At 38.2% G+C, this 19118-nt stretch overlaps 1 long non-coding RNA gene across 1 annotated transcript in view; it reads left to right on the top strand.

Moving 5' to 3' along the window:
• The first annotated feature begins 1048 nt into the window (after positions 1-1048).
• Positions 1049-19118, top strand: part of LOC149119703 (uncharacterized) — a 56253-nt gene continuing 38183 nt past the window's right edge. Inside the window, exons 1-2 of the long non-coding RNA XR_016227731.1 lie at positions 1049-1539; positions 11448-11606. This is a non-coding gene — a long non-coding RNA (uncharacterized LOC149119703). The remainder of the gene's footprint in view (positions 1540-11447; positions 11607-19118) is intronic.

The following is a 19118-nucleotide window of genomic DNA, read 5'->3' as shown; positions in this document are numbered from 1 at the left end:
GCTGGATGGGAAGTGAAGCAGCAGAGACTCTAACTGGTGCCCATATAGGATGCCAGCACTTCAGGCCAGGGTGTTAAGCCACTGCACCACAGTGCCAGCCCCCTATGATCTTGGCATTTGTTTTACATTTCCCAATATACCAATCCCATCTCCTAGGCCTTATTCATTACTGGGTTACATAACTGCCTCATCTTGTCTGATACCTTGATTCTAGTAAATCAGTTCACTTCCCCAACTTAAACTGAAGTCTCTGGGTTACATATGACCCAATTTCTTAATGATAAAGTTTATATTCATTTAACATGTATTTATCTGAGCAAAGCATTCTCTGGTTTCTTTGGTGATACAAAGATGAATGAGACCAAATCCTTGTCCTCAGGGAGCTTATAGTCTAGTGAGAGATAAAAGCCATAAATCAACAATTGGAATAGAATGTGTTATAAAAGTATTACGTAAAGAGAACCATGCAAACATAAGGGGGCTGTTAAGAAAGGCTATTTGGAGATGACAGTACCTAAATGGAATCTTGAAAGCCAGATAGGAGTTAGCAAGGCAGGCAAAATGAATGTGTAAGAAGACAGGAAGTGCATTTCAAGAAGAGGGAAGGGAGGCCAGCACTGTTGCATAACAGGTAAAACTGCCGCCTGCAGTGCCGGCATCCCAGATGGGCGCCATTTCGAGACCTGGCTGCTCCACTTCCAATCCAGCTCTCTGCTATGGCCTGGGAAAGCAGTAAAAGATGGCCCAAGTCCATGGGAAGTGAACCAGTGGATGGAAGACCTCTCTCTCTCTCTCTCTCTGCCTCTGCCTCTCTGTAACACTGCCTTTCAAATAAATAAATAAATCTTTGGGGGAAAAAAGAAAAGGGAGTGATATGTATAAATAAGAGACAGCATGGAAGATTAGAGAAACCACAAGTAGTTTAGTAGTTTAGTACGGCTGAAGTATGTTTGTGACCAAGCGGTTAAATGTAACACTGGTTGAGCCACAATATAAAAAGCCTCCTTGTACCATATTCTATCTAGCAACCCCTAGGATTATCCCTCAGATAAAATCCCCTACTTGACAGCACATTCGCCAAGCTACGGCAGCCTGTACTTGCCTTATCAAGATGGAGTCTTCTCCCTGCTTGTCGTGGGGAGTCCTCGTTGAGGGGGATGGCAAGCAGGCAATGTGCTCTCCCTTCAGGGAGTCAGGTGAGCACCCTGCCCCTGGCCAGCATTCCGGGCCAGACTCAGAGTCAGTGTGGTCCTTAACATTCTCCCTGAGGCAATATTAGCAGTGAGGTGAGTCGCCTCAGACTCCTTTCACCTCTCTCTAAGATGGCGTCTCCTTGTGACTGCCTGACTGTTCAGTGCTCTGCGGGAGTGGGGGAGGGGAAAGAAGCAAGGCGGCATCCCTGCTCCAAACCCAGCAGTTGCTCAAGACCCCAGTCAGCTCCCCAGGCGGAAGTAAGAATCAGTGAGTGACTGCGGAAGTTCCTCTCAGCTAAAACTCCGAGCCACTGGGCACACAGCAATTTCTTCCTACCTTGACGTGGTAAGATAGCGGCTAACAGCCGACAGCTGGCTGTGCTGCGAGGCTGATTGTAGTGATGTTTCTGTCTTCTCTCTTGGCCCACAGAGTCTCCGTTGTTTTTTTCACTTCTTCATCGAAAATTTCCCTCAGTCAGACTCCTGGAAATATGGTTTTTTCCTTTGTTCTTTCCATATCCTAGAGCAGCTGAAGTTAGTGTGGCTACACTCTGTTCAACCATCTTAGAAGACTCCTGTTTTTTCATAATACACATTTTCTATGAGCTTTTTGAAGACCATTTATCTGTAATGAGGAGCAGACAAGATGACAGCAATAGCAATGGAAAAGAAAGAAGTAAAAGAGCAAGAGATAATGTAGTATTAGATTATATATTATATATATATATAAAGCTTGACAAATCAATGAACAAAAAAGCTAACTCTAAAATGTCTGAGTTTTTAACAAAAGAATTTTTTTCTAGTTGAAAGGTTGATGTAGACGATGACAATTTTAATGATGCTGAGTGTGTGGCTATTATAAGTCCTAATGGAGGTAGGTAGCCAGCAGACCCTTGAAGATGTTGTTCTGTGGCTCAGGATAAAAGTGGTGGTCCAGAGTGATTGGAGGGTTATCTGCACAGGAGTAATAGATTATAGGAATGGCTATAGTAAGTAAAAAAAAAATCTGGAAATGTTTTCAAAGAAAAAATGAAATTCCAGATAAAGCTTCCAGTAGGTTTAACATTTTTGCATCATGACATGTGCAGTGTCGAGAGAAAAGTCACTATCTGACCCTTCCTTTCTAAAATGTTTCAGCTAATTCTCTTCAAAGTGTGTCCTCTTTACCCTCGTTGCACATGATCATCCTCACAACTGCCCTTTGAGTCTGATAGGTCAAGTATTATTCCCTTTAGAACTCCCTGAAAACCCTGGCGCCTCTGCCCTGTATTCCCATCAGCCCTTTGCCTGCTGTCACCCATGCCCCAGTATGACACTCACGTTATAGGTGTAGAGAGCAGGGTCCTCAGTGTTCAAGCATTAGCCAGAGGCCACACGACAAAGAAGCACAAGAAGTTTCAGACCACTCAATATCCAGGGCTCCTTGCCTACATTTTATCGTGAACTTTCCAGGAATCCGTCCATTTCACAAAGCAGAGAAAAAAATAAAACCTTGCAATATTGGATTTATATATGCAAATACAGTTAGAAAATTATTGAAATGTATTATTTTTATACATATTTTAAAATGTGAAAAATGTCAACATCTTACAATTAGTAGTTATTGTCACTTCTTACAAACATATATTACTCTAAAATTGAAATAATTTCCCATATGAAAGCCTGTTTTTCTTTGTCTCACATAAACAAGAATGTTCATTTTAAAAATATGATAAAGCCGCTGGATTCTGTCCCGGTTGCCCCTCTTCCAGGCCAGCCCTCTGCTGTGGCCAGGGAGTGCAGTGGAGGATGGCCCAAGTGCTTGGGCCCTGCACCCCATGGGAGACCAGGAAAAGCACCTGGCTCCTGCCTTTGGATCAGCGCGGTGCGCCGGCCGCAGCGCGCCGGCCGCGGCGGCCATTGGAGGGTGAACCAATGGCAAAGGAAGACCTTTCTCTCTGTCTCTCTCTCTCACTGTCCACTCTGCCTGTCAAAAAAAATTTAAAAAAAATATGATAAAGCCCCTAGCATTAAAAAACTTTAAAATTTCTAGTACTGTGACATAGCATACTCTAAAAATAGCCAGGAAGTTTTCACAGAAACACAGAAGGAAAAAAACTGCAAAAGAGGGCCGGCGCCGTGGCTCACCTGGCTAATCCTCCACCTGCGGCACCGACATCCCATGTGGGCGATGGGTTCTGGTCCCAGTTGCTCCTCTTCCAGTCCAGCTCTCTGCTGTGGCCCCGGGAGGTCAGTGGAGGATGGCCCAGGTGCCTGGGCCCCTGCACCCGCATGGGAAACCAGGAGGAAGTACCTGGCTCCTGGCTTTGAATCCGCACAGCGCCAGCCGTAGCAGCCATTTGGGGAGTGAACCAACGGAAGGAAGACCTTTCTCTCTGTCTCTCTCTCTCTCACTTTCTAACTCTACCTGTCAAAAAAAACAAAAAACAAAAAAAACTGCAGAAGAGAAAGGTTAGCTCTGAACATAAGGAGGTAAGATTTTGCATATTGTATCAGGGGCATGGAGAAAAGAGGGGAGCATGTATAGGCAATACTAACATATCTTCTAATAATTTGGAAATCATTTTACCCTCTAAAAGTTAAACTGAAATTTTGGTTAAGCTAAAATCAAGTTCATAGAGAATGAAAGATATTAAAGAAACAAAATATCTCCCAGACTGGAAAAAAGCTAATAGAATATGCAAGGTGTCTTCAAAAAGTTCGTGAAAAATACATATTATGTAAAAACTATTCGTGGATTTAAAAATATATATATTTTTTTATTTGAAAGGCAGAGAGACAGAGAGAGATTTCCTGCTTCATTCCCCATATATCCACAACAGCTGAAGCTGGACCAAGTCAAAGCCAGAAGCCTGGAACTCAGTCTGGGTCTCCCACATGGATGGTAGGGACTCAAGAACTCTGTTGCCTCCCAGCAGGGTGCACGTTATCAGGAAACTGGAGTTGGGAGATAAGCCAGGACTCAAACCCAAGCACTTCAATGTGGGTTGCAGGCATCCAACACAGATATCAAATTTTTTTCCACCAAAATAAATTTATTTTTTAATTCCATTTCCATGTACCTTCTAAAGTACACTGATGAATACATGGCACTGTATGAAGTATGTGAGTACACACATTTCCCACTTTTTCTCCTTTTCTCCCTAAAATGCAGATTAGTGGAACAAACAGATTTGGGAGTTAGATCTGGGTTTACTGCTCAGTGGCACTACTTCTCAGTTTCTTATTGTCACTGTGCCTGAGCTTCTTCATCTAAGATGGAGATAATAATAAATATGTCATAAGACTATTGTGAAAATTAAATGAGATAATGTGTTTTGAAGTACTGAAATGTTGCTTTCCTACCTGATTTTTTATGCCTTTATCTGTTCGATTTAAAATAAACATACACACACATACTTTCCTCCCCATTACTGTAAGCTTCATGATAGTAGAAATGACAGCTGATTTTGCTTTAGTAGTAATTCTTTAGTGTATAGCTTTTAGGAGGCCTTCTGGAAAAAAACCAGATTAGTTGAGAAAGTGAGAGTCTATCTAATTGAATTTCCCAGTGAGCTTAAGGATCTCTGTTAGTTAATTTTAATAGTACCATTTACATTAAAGACTTCTATATATTAAACACCTTATCAGGTTTCACTTTTGTAGTCTCTATGACATTTGATTAATCAATATAAAGTAACCTTTTAAAATATTGGTTTTGTCTGAAACTCCAAATAGGCAATTGTATGTGTTTGGCAGGGCTGCTCTAACAAAGTACCAAAAACTGAGCGGTTTAAGCAACAGAAAGTTATTGTCTCACAGTCTGGAAGCTGTAAGTCTTAGATCACGTTATTTTCAGGGTTAGCTTTTCCTGAGGGCTGAGAAGGAAGAAGCTGATCCAGGCCTTTCTCCCTTGCTTGGAGACAATCATTTCTTCGCTGTGTCTCTTTGCATCATCTTTTCTATGTGTCGTTGTCCAAATGTCCAAAATTCCCTTTTTTATAAGTATGCCAGTGATACGGGATTGGGACCTATCCTAATGACCTCATCTCAAATAATTTCAACTACAATGACCCTATTTCCAAATAGGGTCACATTTTGAGGTACTGGGGATTAGTATATCAACACATGAATTATTAGGAGACACAATTCAACCCATAACAGAAACGTCTGAGTGATTATATTTAGGGCCTCTGGGCACAGCCTATCCCTTGGACTGATTTCTTATGATTGCATAGAGAGGAAAACACTTGGCATGTGCTGCATTGACATTTTTGGATGTTTTTACTCTCCTTAAATAACCTCAATATGCACTTGCCATGTGGTAGAGTGAGTCACTGAGTTTATGAGGATGTCTAGCTATGTATTTTAATTGACTCTTGAGAACTTTTATGTATTTGGAAGAGAGGACAGAAAGAATGGTCATCAGTCAAGGATAAAATTTTAGTGAATTTTGAAATAAACAGTATATGAGGCTATATCAAAGAATGGAATTAGAGGGCCAGCATTGTGGCACAGTGAGTTCAGCTGCCATTTGTTTTTTTTTTTTTTTTTTTTTTTTCAGCTGCCATTTGTAATACCAGCATCCTATATTGCAGGCATGGTTCAAATTCCAGCTGTTCTGCCTCTGATTCAGCTCCATGTTAATGCGCCTGTGAAGGTAGAGGATAAAAGCCTGAGTGCTTGGGTCCCTGCTGCCCATGTGGGAGACCTTGATGGAGTTCCAGGGCTCCTTCACTTTTCACTCTACCTGTCAAATAAATAAACTTTTTAAAAAATGAGATGTGGGGGCCAGTGTTGTGGTGCCAGTTCATGTCCTGGCTATCCTGCTTCCGAATCCAATTCCCTGCTAATGGCCTGGGAAAGCAGCAGAAGATGACCCATGTCCTTGGGGCTCTGCACCCTTGTGACACTCCTGGCTCCTGGCTTTGATCTGGTCCAGCACTGACCATTGAGGCCATTCTGGGGAGAGAAGCAATAGATGGAAGATCTCTCTCTCTCTCTCTCTCTCTCTCTCTCTCCCTCTCTCTCTCTGTAACTCATGTGATTCCTGAGAAACACAAAGGAATATGACACCATGATCATAAATTTGTGGATAGGTAAATTTCTGGGGAATATCCAAGGACCTTCCAGATGTAGGACAAGATTAATCCTCAGCCATGATTATATATTTCTACCAATATGAATCAAAGTGAAGTTGTTCCAGTTGTTTCAGGCATCTTCACAATGAATGGGATGCAGGTGAATTGATCCTAATATTTATATTTAAAATGGTTAAATTAGATATGGCAAAGAAATTTCTTTCACTGAAATTAAAAGAAAGGGTTAGATTGAACCTGTGTGTGTGTCTTGTTGCCTATCAGATCATCCAGATCAAAATAAGGAAAGAGTTTCCTTGCTTGATTTGGGAGAATAAAGGTAAATTGACAAATGGCCTTGTGAATGATAGTTTTGTTTTGTTTTGTTTTTAATAATCATGCTTCATTGCACATCAGTGTAAAGGGAGCATGTATGTGTATGATAGTCTGGAAATTGTCATCATTATGCTTAACTTCTAAAAATCTTGAGTGCTTTGTAAAGTTGTTATCTTTGGCTCAAAGGTAAAGCAATGTTACATACAAATGAATTTTGGACCAGGAAGGAGAAAATCTAAATTCCAGTTTCTGCCATGCTTTATTGGCCTTGGAAGAGTCACAGAAGAACTCTTACTCTGCCTTAGAAAACTAAGGGATTAGATCAGATAATATGCAAGGTCCATTCAATTTAGAGGGTTTATAATCCTGTTACATATATTTACTGAAAATTTATTATGATACTTCCACTCAAAAGCAAGGTAAGGCAATACAAAAGAGGACTTTTCTTTGGGTTTGGTTTAAGATGTGGGAATAGAGGCTATTCATCTGAAGAACATCTTCCATTAGCTTTTTAATCTGATTATTTCCATACTATACTTAATAAGGTACACACACATCAAATGTTATATGCTTTTAAATATTTTTGTCCTTTATTCCTAAATACTAAACTCTCTTTGTTGTATCAACACTACTGCAATACAACAAGAAACCATGTAATTTTATTTTACATAAACCTTGGCAAGAACTACTTTGATACTTTTGTCTTGGCCAACTACCAGGAGCATTTGTATTGAATATATAACAACCACTCTTTTTATTTTAAAACTGTACATAGATCCTATAAATTTATTTTTCTACCTACCTAATTATCCTTGATGATATTATAATTCTTTTAAATAATTAAATGGGCTATGACTAATTTTAATACTGATAACAAAATTTTAATGTGATCCTGCAATTTTAATATTGGCAATGTGATACTTGGAATGTAAGTATTTCATTTTGTCACACATATATTGAATAATAAAATGTTAAGTATAATACAACATTTATAAATCTAGCTCTTTAAAGAAGATGGGGCATATATTGATTAGTTTATGGTCAGAGCTTAATTTTTGAGATACAATATTTAAAACTGGAGATGAAAATTTTATAGTTTGATTCATTAAGAAATTTGTTCTATTACTTTATCTCCTGTTTTATCTTAATCAGATAACCAAAATTTCTTCATTATTGCTAAATATGATGCCTGATGACCTCTTAGAAATGAAATTTTATTTTAATTTCTTAATTTGTTTATCATATATTACCTATTTATTTTAGTGACACTCAAAAATGTTAAAGATAATATCTTAATTGAAAAAGTATCATTTATTACAGCATTTTCTCGAATTCGTGTTTAACTGGAATTATATGAACTCCATCCATTTTCACTTATATAATTTTAAACTAAATGCAGTCTATGCAACTGTCCTTATCATAGCGAGCAATAATGACCAAAAAAACCCCATTTTTTATGTTTTGGCACAATTTTCCTATGCCCTCTATCCCTCTCCCTCTGTGTAGAGAAATAACACAATGTGTGTACTGTTTTTCTTTTAGAAGCAAGTTGTCACCTGAGTTTTTTTTTTACACCTAATTTCTACTATATCTCAAGACTTCAAATCATAAAACCAATGTTTAAGACATGTTTTGAAATAGGGAAGTCACAACACATGTTCTTATCTGTTTTTCTCATCAATAAAATGGTATTAATTGTCATATTGTCTACTTCAAACAGTTTCTGTGAAATTTAAGTCAGTTATTACACGTACGAGCCTTAGAAATATGTAGGATGTCGTGTAAATATATGAACTGATGCTATTCTGATTGTTACTGCTGTTTATATTATTATTCAGGTATTACAATGCCTGATATGGAAAATGAATGTAATTTTGCTAAAAATGATTCCATCTAGTTTTTCCCACATGGAAGAGTAGAATATTTCAGCATATAGTAACATATAAAGAACTTATACTTCCTCTATAATACATCATATTAACTATATGCTTTTGGGAACATGAGATAAACTAAAAGAGAAAAATATCACAATAGGAACAGGCTTAAAGGAGAACCAAGTCAGCCTCTCAGCCCCTGGAGTCAATGGAGAAAGAGGGGAAACAATAGCTTAGGACAGAATAAAAAGATAACCCAGCTGTGGGATTGATAGTATGCATAGGCACATAGTCCTTAAGAAGGCCAACTAGTGAAGGTATCACAACAAGAATCTAGGGCACAAGTGATGTTTCAAGTTAGGAAAATGGCCCTCTTGTGGCTTAAATCCTCCACTGGTATATAGTAGGATACTGCCAAAATTCTTTTCCTTGCCCATGCTTTACAACAGATTTGGGGATCATCTCCAGCAAGTCTTCATTAATCATTCAGACTGTATTTGAACCATTCTTCTGTGTTTCCATACATTGTGCTGGTCCACAATTCAGCCATTCATTCAACACTGTACCAGGAAATGGGGATAAAATAGCAAAAAAACACAAAATCTCTTCCTTCATGGAGCTTATGTTGTAATGAGCAGAGATGCCTGCAATAAAAAATAAACAAGTATGTCATGTGATGAGTACTATTAGTGCGAACAATGCAGGATAATGCAGTTGATCATTGGAGGGATTGATGTTTTCATACATTATACTTTCATTTAATCTTCTTTATAAAGTTAGCTTTACCTTGGCTAATAAATGTTCTTCTAATATGTTATTTTATGTTTACATATGTGTTCCCATATAGGAAAGTATGTACCAAACTAACATAGCCATTCCCTTATTGTTGCTGAGCATTTATCTTTTTCCTCTGTAATAAACAATATTGGGAATAACATACTTATAGTGATTTTTTGGGACACATCTTTGATTATTTCCATAAGATAAGTTCCCAGAAATGGAAGAGGTATGAATCAGCTATGCTTGACCCTACCAAGCAAGTCTGAGTAATTGCCAATGCTTTGAACACTGGCATGGGTATTGAAAGTTACATTATGTAGGAGTCGGTGCCAGAGCTTGGTTATTCCCTTTGTTCCTTAACCTATCCATCCACTGTTCTCTTTCTTTGCCAGATTACTCAAAAACAGAAAAAAGAAAGCATCAGTACATTTAGTGGTTGGAGCCAGGCAGGTTATGACACTACCAAATGAAACTCCCAAGAACTGAAGAGACCTTTACCTGAACCCCAAGTGCTTTTAAATCCCAAGATTTCTATTGCAAGTATGGATAGTATCAACCTTAAATCTGATTTTAAGTCTCCAACTTTGCTTCAGCTCCACTTTTTTCTCTCCATGTAGAGGAAACTGACTCCGTTCCTTGACGTTTACCTCCCAGAATCCGTAACTTCCTTTTCACCTCATTTCCTCTAGACTTCAACTTTCCCCAACGATAGTTTCCTGGTAAACTTCCCAGCTATGGTCCTAGGTCTCCAATTTTACCATTCCTTCCTAACTTATCTACCAGTAACAAGTGACTAACCTGTGTAATGTTCCAGCAATGTGAATATGGACCTGACTTTGGTGTTGGAACCTGGAATAGAATAACACATCAGTCATTCTCCTTTCTCTTTAGTCACTTCCACTGCCTCTTTATTGGCCAAAAATGTGCAGAAGTGATGTAGGGGTTCAGAGTATCTCAACACAGCAACGATGTATTTGGCCCCCAAATCTCAGAGAAATGCTTGGGAAATGGTATGCAGATAAAGTAATATGATAACGTTTTATTGGCCATTTAAAAAAAAAAAACAAAACTTGATGATTAAGTAGTATTAATCTAATGATAAAAATAAGGGCAGAGAAAAAATGTATGCTTTCCATTTGTCAATTACTTAACTTTTTCTTATAAGCACAAATAATTACAAATTGTCTCTAGATAAACTATTCTATTTTCCTTTCTAACCTAAAACTGTTGGGGAACTAACAGCCATGCTAGCATAGAAGAGTTCTGACAAGAAAATAAAAAGACCAGTCAAGTAAAAATATTTAATTATTAATTTGATTTTAAACATGTGGACTCCCATTGCATAGACTAGTTCATTTTAATCAACTTGACATTAAGAGCAAGAACTTACAAAGTTGGATCAAACATTCAACATTTTCCTGGTGTAGGAACATTATTACCCTGGAGGAAATATGACTGCTTTAGAAAAACATATTCAATATTTTTGATCTTTCACTAAGTGTTGCTACCTTTGTATTTTTTATTTGGATTAATGGATAAAGAAAGCTATCCACCTCCACTTGCTTTTCTCTATGGTGATAATGAGCAAATCAGAAGCCACAGAACCACCTACAGATGTGACTTTCCTGCTGTTTGTGTTTCTTCTCCCTTTGCAGCTGCTTTCGTCAAAGGATGTTCTTCAAACAGCTAGACCATGCTGTGTGCCAAAGCTCACATTTTCACTCTCAATCTTATTCCCAGGTTGAGAACAAAAGTTACTGGCTCATGAGTTATCTTGTGAGCATCTTTTATTGTTTCCCTACCTTTGTAGGCATACAAAAGAAATAAACAACTCTAAGAGGGATGTAAGATTTACCCTACCTGGAAAACAATATACTACACAGCATGAACACAGCCCAGAGCTATAACAGAGACTCTTAGACATGAAAAGTAGTGTCTTCCCACCTATAAATCATAGGTCACACCATTCAATCTCCTCCATTCCTTCAATGATGAGCTTCACAGGGTACTGCACGTCATATAATCTATATACTAGTAGTTCTTTCCCTTTCAACTGAAAATGGAGCTGGCAAAGCCATCTAAATCTGATATTGAGAAAACTAGACATAGAAAATATACTGAGAGAATCAACTTGCTGTATTTACATTGATTGGGAAGCATTTTAGAGCCTGCCTCAAAATACTTGTCAAATATTCATTCCTATCTAGATAAAATGTGGGAGGTTCATGTTGAAGACAAGACAGACCGACTTGGAGATAACCAAGACTGATTCATGAGGAAATCCAAACAGCAAGCCACAAGTGCAGATAGATAAACAGATAATGCCGGAAAGAGTCATCGGGGGATAACAGAGAAGATCCCTGAAGGTAGGGAAAGTACAACATTAGAAATTCTACCTTTTTCTAAGTATTGCAGACTTGAAAAATATTGGCTTACGTGAGATTTGTTTTTACTTTCAGGTTATCAAAAATCTAGTAACTTTTACACAGGAGTTGCTATAGCAGTTCTCAGTGACATCAGAGAACTAGTATTCCTTATTGTCTTCATTTGTCATCTCTAGGATATGTGATTCTCCTCCTTAAGGTTACATAATGGTCACTGAAACTCCAACCATTATTTCTTCTTTCATAGAAGAAGTAAAGGTGAAATGGATAAGGGCATAGCAAACTCCTGAAAAGAGACTTCCCAGAAGTACTGACTGCTTCTTCAATGTCTGATTTTAGTATTCCTGTCTGTAAAGGAGACCATAACATATACCAGTTTTTATCTTGACACATTACCATCACCAACTGTATAGAAATTCTGCTAAAAGGATAAAAGGGAAAATAGATATTAAGGAGGCAACTAACATATCTACGACAGTCAAATGCAGTCATTTGTAGGGGACCTTTCACTCAGTGATTCAAGAACCCAGGTTCCTTCTATCTTTTAAGTTATTTTCAATACATAGTTTTAGTGGTCACCACAGAGGAGGAAAGATGGGATCAAGAAGACATATCTGCTTCTTAACCACATTGGTAGTGAGTCATACCTCACTTTTGCTCACACCTACATGCAAAAAGAAACTGTTATGGCATAGCTAGTCATACCCCTCCTATAATAAGGAAGTGGATCAAGATTTGGTGGCTAGCTAGTCACATCTTCTACAGTAGTTGGTATCAAGTGGATTGAACAAAAGAAATGGGAACTTATCCATAGATACAGGTTCAAAGTCCAGGACACAACTCCACCAAAGGACTCAAAGAGTGGTTTCACACCTTGACCGCACATCAGAATTGTTAGCAACCTCAGAGCTTTCAACACATATTAAGGCACAGGACTAAGCCAAGGCAGTGGGAATAGACATCATTACTTGTTAAAGGCTTCTCTAGTGGTTCATGTTTAGCCAGATCTGAGAACCATGTTCCCAGAAGGATACAACTGCTTCATAACAAGAGGAACTGAATGCTGGAAAAAGATGAAAGATAGAGACTTAATCTCACATACAAATTTATGGCACTATGCAGCAAAATAAACTTAATACTTAATTCTAAGAACCTGAACCTTAGGCTATTTAGATGAGTTTATCCAAATATTTGAGGTGAGGCTAACATAAATAGGGGTTATATAATCCCCTAAGGAAGTTTAGAGGTTCTACAAGTAGGAAGTCACTCAGTCAAAAAGGTCAGCCTCCTAGGATCTTTGGAATAAATGATACATTAATGACAAACTTTATCAATTTCATTTATTAGTATATCCCCAGTGCCTGAAGCAGATCTGCATACATAACTAGGGTGTAGCAAATATTTTTTAAAAATATTTATTTTAGTTACTTGAAAGGCAGAGTTACAGAGAAAGGGAAAGACAGAGTGAGAGAGAAAGCTCTTCCATCCACTGGTTCACTCTCTAAGAGGCTGCAATGACCAGGCTGAGCCAGGCTGAAGCCAGGAGCCTGAAACTCTATCCATGTCTCCCACATGAGTATCAGGGGCCCAAGTGCTTAGGTCATCTTCTGCTGCTAGGTAATTGGATGAGAAGTGGAGCAGCCAGGACTCGAGCCAGTGCCCGTATGGGATGCTGGCATCACAGGGATCAGCTTACCCCACTATGCCACATAAGCTCCATTTTTAATCTAATCTAACAGATATTTAGAGTGACTATGGCTGTGTGCCCTGTATGTACACTGCCAGTCTGTGTACTCAAAATGGTGGTTTTATTTTTCTTTGAAAATTGGGAGGTATAAAAATTATGAGAGTGATAATTGCTCTCAGAAAGAGAGATGGGGGGGAAGGAGTGGGAGAGAGAGAGCAGAGTCAAGGTTTACCACATTAAGTAACAGAAATCAGTCAAGTAGTTGCCTTCTGAGAGTTGGATTGATGGTAAAGGAGCATAACAGAGCTTTAGATATGTTAATGTTCTATATCTTAATATTTGCAGTGTGTGTGTGCATTTGCCACCACTCACCAAAGTATAAACTTAAAATGGGTGCATTTTATTTTATTATATGTAAAGTATACTCTATAGTTTTTCAGTGCTGCATGACAAATTATCACACGTTTGAGATCATCAAACAACACTCATGTACTAGCTCACAGTTCTTTAGGTCCTAAGTCTAGTTATACCATGGTTGAGCCTTCTGAGCAGGGTCTCCCCAAGCTAAAATCAAGACATCAGGCAAGCTGTGTTCTTATCTGAACTTCTTCGAAGTTCACATGGTTGTGGGATAATTCAGTTCTTTGTGACTATAGAACTACAGTCCCTGTTTCCTTGCCTGCTATGAATCAGGGATGCTCTAATCTATAGCACACATATTTCTTGCTGCATGGACCCCTCCAGCTTTAATCCAACAATGGAGAATTTATCTTGCATGGAATCCCTGTTATGATTCAAATTTCTGTCTACAGCAAGAGCCTGATCCATTTTAAGGGTTCACATGATTAGTTAACTACAATGACAAAATCCTTTTTGCCATAAAATGTGTTCTAATCATGGAAGTGATGGCTCAAACATTCATAGGTTCCTTCCACACTCAAGGGGAGATTATTAAAGGGCAAAAATTACTGAGGTCATCTTAGAATTCTGCCTACCACATCCCTCAATAACATTCATTATAAAAGGAAATTAACACATAGGTATTTAAAGAGAATTTAATGTTTGTCTTTAGTCGTTTATTCCTATGGCCACATCTTGGAGCTTATCATAATCCAGAATTGCTCCACTTTTGAAATCTGAAATTGAGACATCCTATTCTCTAACCACAGCCTCTTATCTTTCAAGTTCTCTTACCCTGTTACTTCCAATTTGTTTTATCTGTGACCTTGCAGGTCCTCCAGTCCCTTGACTCTTTGGTTTTATATTTACTGTCATCCTATCTTCACTTCCTTTTCCATTCAACTTGGACCCCATGATACATTGTTTTACTCTCTTGTCTCTCCTCAAAATAACTCCTAACACCTTGTGTCATCATTTGTCTATCTCCCCTACTAGCCTGTAAATTCTAAGGCACAGACTTATACTGCTGTGAGATAGTGCCTGGGATATAGCACTAGATCTTAGCCAAAAGATCTAGAAGTGATGTGTCTGGGATACAGAAAAGCCTAAATAAATATTGACTTAAAGGCCAAATGAATGACTGAGATACTAACTATATATATGAAAGGAATGGGGAGGGGGAGGAAAGGCTAGTGGGAAGAAGCACTTACAGTTGATTTAATGCAGGTGTTGGAAACTGAGCTAGGCTTTGAGGATTGAATAGGAATTGAATAACTTGGATGAGGATTATTAAAGCACAGACTGGCACTAATTTTGGGTAAGAATGTGCATTATGTATGAGGTGGGGACATAAGGAAATAAATCTCTTTGGTTGAACTATAATAGTGGGAGGGGCTGGGAGACTAGAACACATCATTCCTGATTAGAAACAGAAAGGCATGAATTGGAAACACATTCTTGGTAGGAGATGACATGAATGTTAGCAAGGGTGGTAAAATGAAAAGAAGTCATGCACAGGGCAGAGTCTTGGCACGTGGTTAAGATGCCTCTTAGGACACCTGCATCCAATATCTGAGTCCCTGAGTTCAAGTCCCAGATCCTCTGGTCCTAATTCCAGCTTGTTGTTAATGCATACCCTGAGAAACACAGGTGATGGTTCAACTTGCTGAGTCCTTACAACCCACATGGGAGAACAGATGGAGTTCCGGGCTCCTGGGTTTAGCCTGGCTCAGCCCACCTGTTGTGAATATTTGGGGGTGTGAATCAGCGGATGGAAGCTCCCTCTCCCTCTGTCCCCCTCTCCCCCTCTCCCCATTTCCCTCTCTCTCCTTCTCTCCCTCTCCCCACCTCAGCATAAATAAATTTTAAAATAATAAATAATGAAGAAAATCTATAAGTCTAATGAGGAGAAGCTAAAATCCAAAAAGTAGGCAAAGGAATCAATGATTAGGAACCAAGGAGTTCTATCATGTGTTGAAGAGTGAGATTTTTAAAATATTTATTTGAAGGGGGGAGGGAGAGAGAGAGTGAGAGTGAGAGTGAGAGAGAGAGAGAGAGATCACATCTGTTGGTTCACTCCCTCACTACCCAATGCCCACAATAATCAGGTCTGGACCAGGTCAAAGCTAGGAGCCAGGAACTCCATCCCAGTCTCCCACAAAGGTGACAGGGGCTCAAGCACCTGGGGCATCTTCCACTGCCTATCCAGGCACTTCTGCAGGAAGCTGATTCAGAAGCAGAGAAGCTGGGACTCAAATCGGTACCCCAGTATGGGATGCCTTTACAAGCTGCAGCTTAGCCTGCTGTGTCACAGCACTGGCCCCTAGAGAGTGGGAGTTTTTAATAGAATTCTGCAGACTGTTTTTTCTCAACCAGGACGGTTTTCACTAGACCTTGCAATTCTTACTCTCTCATTTTAAAACATTTACCTAGCATCTGATAGAAAAAGTTGGAGAACAGACTGGAGAGAAGGAAGGTCTAGTGATAGAGAGCCTCTGAAACATGGAAAGGAAGTTTAGATTTAATGTGTAAATAAACCAAGTAGCTGCTTTTTTCTTGGTCAAAGGGGTGGCAAAATGGAAGCCACCTTTTAGGAACATTTGTCAAGCTGTGAAAAGTAGGATGAATTCATCATAATAGACTTTTTGTCACTAATTTTATATTAGTGGTGGGATCCCATTAGCATTTATATAACCAGGGAAGAACAAATTTCCTAAATATCCATTTGTTGAAATAAACCATAAAAATTCAGTCTTTTCCCCTGTGATTGTACCAAATACAATGTGTACATCCTTTTACATGTGGAAGTGTATTTATTTATTTATTTATTTGACAGGTAGAGTTATAGACAGTGAGAGAGAGACAGAGAGAAAGGTCTTCCTTCCGTTGGTTCACTCCCTAAATGGCTGCCGCGGCCGGCGCTGTGCCAATCCGAAGGCAGGAGCCAGGTGCTTCTCCTGGTCTCCCATGTGGGTGCAGGGCCCAAGCACTTGGGCCATCCTCCACTGCACTCCTGGGCCACAGCAGAGAGCTGGCCTGGAAGAGGAGCAACCGGGACTAGAACTCGGTGCCCTTATGGGATGCTGGTGCCGCAGGCGGCGGAGGATTAACCAAGTGAGCCATGGCGCTGGCCCCTGTGAAAGTGTATTTTAAATTCAGCAGTTAGTTATACATTAAAATGAGAAACATATATAATATCTTCATATTATTTTAATTCAGTTTTAAGAATAATGCTATATATTTTTTAATTCAATGAGTTGACCTCAAGTACAACAAATGTGGAGATCTGTCATTTATTCAAAGTGTTTTCATCTATTTTGAGAGAAGAACTCAAACTACCAGAGAGAAACTTTCACAGAATGACGTAATCACATTCAGTAGCATGGGAAAAGAGCAATGGTAAAGACTAAAACTTATCTAATGGAACAGGGTGATATTTAAGCATACAGGTATTACAATGGAAATGTGTTTCTTTTGATGGATTTTGTAATTCATAATAGTGAGCTTTTCCTATTTCCTAACATAAAAGTTATAAATTTAAAAGAGAATGCATTCACTTGAATTCTGAATTTGGGTATTGAAGTGGGTTGCACGCATATTTGTATTATAAACTGACAATGGAATATATATTTTACAATATAATAACATCCAAATTTTAATATTCTAATTCTGGACATTGTTAAATGGTCTCAATACAGCTTTTTCTAAAGCAGAGTTGAATATATCCAAGTTCAACAACATCACAAGACTTGTGAGATATTAAATGCAGATATTGTCTGACTCCTGTATAGAAATGGAGCAACTACATGATCAGTAGGGCCAGGTGACAGAGAGGCTGAGCTACTACTGCCAAGTATTAATAGTACCATCATTATAGTTGACACATGTGCTTCTTTTTCATTCTACTGGGTTCACATTCTAGTTGTCACAAGAGCTGGCATAGGAGGTGGGATTTAGCAGCACTCCCTTAACTATCTTTTACTTCTGACACCAGTGACTGATCACTGCTGAATTGCTTTCAGTTGTCAAGTAATTCTGTGTGTGTGTGTGTGTGTATGTGTGTGTGTGTATAAACATGTGTGCATGCACAAATGGGGAAAAGATACATTTCTGGATTTATGCTCCAGTGTAAACGTAGGTCTCACTCATTTTGGCGGTGCAAAACAAATACTATATAATATTTATCGTATATGTTCGCGGATTTTCAAAATTAACATAAGGGAAAATTGTCTCTGTAATTGTCACTCAGCTACCTTCTAATTTATGCTTAGTAAACACAATACAAAAAAGTAGTATATTATTTTCTGGTAGATACCAGGGAGCATGTGTTTTGAGCCTGTTCATGGCATAGTAGTTGTCTGTTTAAAGAAAATAATTAACTTTTACGTGTATATATTAATGAGGGATTAACTTGCTTTCATTATTTTTATTAGAAGTGATGATAAAACAAAAGCACACTTGAATATTCACAATTTAAAAAACTGCAAATTCATCATAAAGCATTTTTAAATCTTCAGAAGTATTTTTCACACAAAATGCATAATGATGGTATCATTCCAAATGCTTTAGGTTAACTTACAGTGATACTTTTATTTAATAAATTACACTGAAGCTTTCAGAAACTATCTTAAAGAAATTAATCCTCATAAGTAACTTGTCCTTTTTGTATATTCCTACACTTTATTAAATATAATTAGACCACATTCAAATATGAATATGATAGTAAGACTTAGGCCAAGTGATATGTCTTTCTCACTAGCACATTTTTCAAATGAAATAGGGCCTACTGATTTTCTGGTCAGAATGACAGATAATAACTTTATACAAGTTTGTTTGAAATTGGATCCTTAATTTTCATTCATTTAATTACAAAGCAGCATTATAAAAATCTCTACCAAAATAGTTCACATAGCAGTTTCCAATGAGAACACTTTTATGTGGAAAGCACATTGTGTAAGCTTGGTCAGTCGCCAGAAGTGGTAGGATTTTGCTGAGCAAGTCCTGGCATTATTAGAGGATGCTGGCATAAACAGAAATGCAGATCAGTAAATGAAATGTAGGATAGAGAGAAACCAATAAAGATGGTGTATTAAAAAGTTGAATGTAACTTATTAGAATACATGTTTAATAGTTCAGTGTAAGTAAAGACCTGAGGAAATGACCTTTCATTTCAGCATAAAAAATGTAATAATAATTTATTCCAAGCATGCTCTTTTACAATAGTATAGGATCATTTAGACTTGCTCATGAAAATGGTTTTATTGATAAGTTGGCACTAATGATAAATTAATTCTTCATTATATGAACATGTAGATTGGTAGAGAATTTACAAATGAAAAGGAGATTTCTAAGAAGAGCTATGTCCTCTAGGATAATAAAGCAATAGGGAACCTATATTAAGAAAAACA

The sequence above is a fragment of the Oryctolagus cuniculus genome, chromosome X (genome assembly GCF_051225735.1).
Source record: "Oryctolagus cuniculus isolate XC-2025 breed Fujian yellow rabbit chromosome X, ASM5122573v1, whole genome shotgun sequence".
Lineage (NCBI taxonomy): Eukaryota > Metazoa > Chordata > Mammalia > Lagomorpha > Leporidae > Oryctolagus > Oryctolagus cuniculus.
This window is presented reverse-complemented; position numbering and strand designations above follow the sequence as displayed.